The 6,142-nt window shown below is 41.7% G+C and overlaps 1 protein-coding gene across 1 annotated transcript in view; it reads left to right on the top strand.

Annotated features, from left to right (window-relative positions):
• The first annotated feature begins 803 nt into the window (after positions 1–803).
• The window catches only part of LOC124110717 (rap guanine nucleotide exchange factor 4-like), a 164,393-nt gene continuing 159,054 nt past the window's right edge, over positions 804–6,142 (top strand). The window contains exon 1 of the mRNA XM_048387615.1: positions 804–886. The gene's annotated coding sequence lies outside the window, so the exon portion shown is untranslated. The remainder of the gene's footprint in view (positions 887–6,142) is intronic.

Here is a 6,142-nt window from a genome sequence, read left to right as displayed (position 1 = left end):
TTTTAATAAAGTAGATATTACTTCTTCACTGCACCTTATGAAAATTTCAACACAAAATCTCCTTATATTACCCTTCAGGGTAGAAAGCAGGAGACCAATAATTTTCAGGCACATTTGCACATAAAACTTTTTGATTTGATGAAAACTGATTGGTCAATTTAATCTCCATAACGTCACATTGCTCCTTTGCTTACGACACAGTTTGTTGTCACACATTGACCATGACGTCAAATTTTGATAAAATAAGTCATTATAAGAAATGAATGCTGCAAGTACTTAAGCAAAGGCTCTGGCTAATATTTAAATCTTTCGTTCACAGATAATACGCGATTCGTCTAATTGTTTACACATATTTTCAGAAGTGCTTTATTGATGGCAAAAAACTGTTTAGCACAAGGAATTATTATACTGAATGCCCGCTGCTGTCCCGTGTATTCTCTTTAGCCGCACGTGTAGACGAACAGCAGAACATAACAGACCGGGAGCAGAACACCAAGCCTCACAAATGGGCTTTTCCGCGATCAATATTGTCAAGTCGTTTCCCGGCACACATCCCTCGACCTGCGATAATCTGACGTGGAATCTTGTATTTACCCTTTCAAAACATTCCAGACATAATCTCTAAACCCCAAACAGTTGTATTATCGTTGTGTTTACTTTCAATTTTTAATGGCTTACACTCATGCACTATCTCATCCAATTAAAACGTCTGTATCGTGAATCCCTCATCTCTTCCACAAAAGCTCTTCATTAAGGCGTGATTTCATTGGCCCATCGATTATGACTCCACGCTAAACGTGGCCTGTTTTTCTCTCCCATGTGTTGCTGCAATCTGATCATCTGCGGAAACGTGTTCAAAGGAAGCGGCCGCCTAATTCCTAGTTCAGTAGGTAATTACATTCCTCTATCTCTTGCTTGTGTGACCGATCGTGTATTTCAAAGAGGCGAATGTTGGTGCGAGCGAAAATGGTCTGTTTGTATTGTCGTCTGCTAGGTGTGTGCCGGTTTATGGCAGTGCAGATGGTGACTGCCGCTGTCGCGATAGTCAGCTCACCCCGCCAGCTGTCATGTTTAGCAATCACATCGTAAACGGTTCGACTGTCCCTACATGCTTGATAATAGTATTGATTGTAGTACCTTCGCCTCCCAGAGACACGATAGAGGGATGTGTCGGTTTCAATATACGATGGTGATTGGGATATGTTCGCCAACAGGCTGACCCTGGTATCTTAATATTTAAACCATTACTGTAAGATTTTCCCGAATCGAACTTTGATGTTTCACTGTGTAACGTGAGTTACTTTCACACAAGGGATATTTTGAACAATACATGTTATTGAATATGTTTATATGTTTGTCTTGTCAATAATCAATGCATGCCAAGGGCAATATATGAACATACAGAGATGATTTATGATATTGTCACTGCTGGAACAATATTTACAGCTGGTATCTGTATTGCCAAGGAATTAAATTATTTGTTTTGCTGTATTTAAAAACTGGCAGCACAACATGTGTCCGAGGCGCAGGAGACTGGACCGTCACGAATGATCACAATGTTGTTCCAACAGGCAGCTTGCCTTTAGCACGTTGGGCACGTGCGCAATATCAACACCTGGCAGCCATGAACACATGCTTTCTTTTGGTGACAGCGCCACTCTCCTGCGACCACTGCAACTGTGAATATCGGCTCAACCTTCTGTCACTGCTAACATAGTGAGAAATCTGGTAGCTGTATTGATTCAGTCAATTAAGTTTAAAGCTATCAACATATATCCATCTAGACGGTGTCGCTCGTGTTTAACAGCGAAATTACTCAGGCCTCATGATCTGTTGTGAGGCAGTACGTGCGTCAGGTTTGTAAAAATCGAGTGACCGGGGTTACCACTTTTCTGGCAACCTCGGTTTACAAGATTCAACCTTAGTTAACCAGCCTTAACCAAGAGGAACTTAGGGCGGTACCAAAAACAAAACACATAAATGCAACCTTGGTTATGATGATGGCTGCCAGGAGGAGAATGAGAAACACAACAGCCATTACCATAACACACAACTATGTGAGGTTAACAAGTGTTTCATTGCTTGGCAACGCTGTCATTGCATTTTATTAGTTTATGCATATAAAACAACAAGAACATTCTACATAATGCGTAGAACATTAAACCAGATGCCAAATAATCATCAAAATGTATTTACAGTTAAGTTAAAACTCCCCGACGCATATCATAATACATATGCATTAACAATACCTGGTTACTTTTATTCATTAAAATGCTTATATTCATGATACAACAATACATGAAACTTGGCTTTAACGATGACGTCACATGGAGGTCGCTAACCAAAGTACCGCACCCCTCGAGTTCAGTGAGTATTGCAACTTTGGTCAACCGAAGTCTGACGTAACTCAGTTAACACGTGCTAACATTGGCCAACCAAGGTTAACTTGGGTTCACCTGGGTCGTCCAGGGTTTTGAAATGGAACGCTAGCCGTGGAATGTGGAAGGAGACTGATGAATGAAAATGAATGAGGAATGAAGATACATGTCTGTAAAATTATTTTCGGGCGTGTAAATCCAAATCTGGTGTGTCCGCCATGTTGGGCGTTACATGGGCACTGTGCCTCTACACATCACTACAATGAAGACCCGTGCCACAACACATCACTAAAATGAAGACCCATATCACGACACATCACAACAATAAAGAACCATTCCACAACACATCACTACAATGAAGACCCATGCCACAACACATCACAACAATAAAGAACCATGCAACAACACATCACTACAATGGAGAATCATGCCACAACACATCACTACAATGAAGACCCATGCATCTACACATAACTACAATGAAGACCCATTTCACAACACGTCACTACAATGAAGACCCATGCATCTACACATAACTACAATGAAGACCCATGTCACAACACATCACTACAATGAAGACCCATGTCACAACACATCACTACAATGAAGACCCATGCCACAACACGTCACTACAATGAAGACCCATGCCACAACACATCACTACAATGAAGACCCATGCATCTAAACATAACTACAATGAAGACCCATGCCACAACACATCACTACAATGAAGACCGATGCATCTACACGTCACTACAATGAAGACCCATGCATCTACACATAACTACAATGAAGACCCATGTCACAACACATCACTACAATGAAGACCCATGTCACAACACATCACTACAATGAAGACCCATGCCACAACACGTCACTACAATGAAGACCCATGCCACAACACATCACTACAATGAAGACCCATGCATCTACACCTAACTACAATGAAGACCCATGCATCTACACATAACTACAATGAAGACCCATGTCACAACACATCACTACAATGAAGACCCATGCATCTAAACATAACAACAATGAAGACCCATGCCACAACACATCACTACAATGAAGACCGATGCATCTACACATAACTACAATGAAGACCCATGCCACAACACATCACTACAATGAAGACCCATGCATCTACATATAACTACAATGAAGACCCATGCCACAACACATCACTACAATGAAGACCGATGCATCTACACATAACTACAATGAAGACCCATGCATCTACACATAACTACAATGAAGACCCATGCATCTACATATAACTACAATGAAGACCCATGCCACAACACATCACTACAATGAAGACCCATGCATCTACACATAACTACAATGAAGACCCATGCATCTACACATCACTACAATGAAGACCCATGCCACAACACATCACTACAATGAAGACCCATGCATCTACACATAACTACAATGAAGACCCATTTCACAACACATCACTACAATGAAGACACATGCCACAACACATCACATCAATGAAGACCAATGCATCTACACATAACTACAATGAAGACCCATATCACAACACATCACTACAATGAAGACCCATATCACAACACATCACTACAATGAAGACCCATGCATCTACACATCACTACAATGAAGACCCATGTCACAACACATCACATCAATGAAGACCAATGCATCTACACATAACTACAATGAAGACCCATGTCACAACACATCACTACAATGAAGACCCATTTCACAACACATCACTACAATGAAGACACATGCCACAACACATCACATCAATGAAGACCAATGCATCTACACATAACTACAATGAAGACCCATATCACAACACATCACTACAATGAAGACCCATGCATCTACACATCACTACAATGAAGACCCATGCCACAACACATCACTACAATGAAGACCCATGCATCTACACATAACTACAATGAAGACCCATTTCACAACACATCACTACAATGAAGACACATGCCACAACACATCACATCAATGAAGACCAATGCATCTACACATAACTACAATGAAGACCCATATCACAACACATCACTACAATGAAGACCCATATCACAACACATCACTACAATGAAGACCCATGCATCTACACATCACTACAATGAAGACACATGCCACAACAAATCACTACAATGAAGACCCGTGCCACAACACATCACTACAATGAAGACCCATGCCACAACACATCACTACAATGGAGACCCGTGCCACAACAAATCACTACAATGAAGACCCGTGCCACAACACATCACCACAATGGAGACCCATGTCACAACACATCACTACAATGAAGACACATGCCACAACAAATCACTACAATGAAGACCCGTGCCACAACACATCACTACAATGAAGACCAATGCCACAACACATCACTACAATGGAGACCCATGCCACAACACATCACTACAATGAAAACCCGTGCCACAACACATCACTACAATGAAGACCCATGCCACAACACATCACTACAATGGAGACCCATGCCACAACACATCACTACAATGAAGACACATATCACAACACATCACTACAATGGAGACCCATGTCACAACACATCACTACAATGAAAACCCATGTCACAACACATCACTACAATGGAGACCCATGCCACAACACATCACTACAATGGAGACCCATGCCACAACACATCACTACAATGGAGACCCATGCCACAACACATCACTACAATGAAAACCCGTGCCACAACACATCACTACAATGAAGACCCATGCCACAACACATCACTACAATGGAGACCCATGTCACAACACATCACTACAATGAAGACACATGCCACAACACATCACTACAATGGAGACCCATGCCACAACACATCACTACAATGAAAACCCGTGCCACAACACATCACTACAATGAAGACACATGCCACAACACATCACTACAAATCGCCGAATGGAGCATTTCTGGGAATGCATGTTACATGGTGTGGCTAGAATTTCAAAGCTTCATGCTCATCAAAGATTCCTAGTAGATAGTCTTAAGATTCGATTTCCACGGCATCGATCACCACGCGATAGCGTATTTCTGCCTTTTCTGCCAATCTGGAAGACAGGTGCTCTTTCAGAGGGATATCTCACGAGCTGCGATTACCGATAGGGACATGTGGAAGTCTGTTTCCTATATACATAAACTAATTGCTTCCTGGTTCCTAGGATGGATGGACAGGTAGTGTTTTCACAAGATAGATCTATTATTGGCAGTGAGACCAGAAGCACTGTGTCTGAATGTCACGTTGGAAGCTCTTGTAACATATCGTCGCCTGTACACTAGAGGTCATGGCGCTACTCGTGTTACGTATTGTGTGGCTCAATGCTCTTCTTAATTCTTTTCTAGATGTTATACAAATTATACAACATGCATGTAATAAGAGGGCGGTGGGGTAGCCCAAATATTGGTGTCTACCCCATCCAGTACCCACGTGATATTCCTTGAAAATTACTTAAACCTTACTGTCCTCGTGTTGCAAAATCTAACATTGTCACGGTCTAGTGACCGCAACGCTCCCGGCTTTATTTCCTACGTCGTAGTTGTGTCATTGCATTCTGTGTAAGATAATTAGTGACCCGATTATGTCATTCTCCTGTGATCTAACGGCACCCCCTTACCATGTATTAACTTGACGTTTATTATCTCCTATATGTTCCTATACCATATTCCTATGTTGGCATGGAAAACGACTTTACTTGTCGTAAGAGGCAACTAACGGGATCGGGTGGTCA

Source organism: Haliotis rufescens, unplaced genomic scaffold (genome assembly GCF_023055435.1).
Source record: "Haliotis rufescens isolate VD_foot unplaced genomic scaffold, xgHalRufe1.0.p SCAF_10, whole genome shotgun sequence".
Lineage (NCBI taxonomy): Eukaryota > Metazoa > Mollusca > Gastropoda > Lepetellida > Haliotidae > Haliotis > Haliotis rufescens.
Note: the sequence above shows the minus strand (reverse complement) of the source record. Positions and strands in the feature narration are given on the sequence as shown.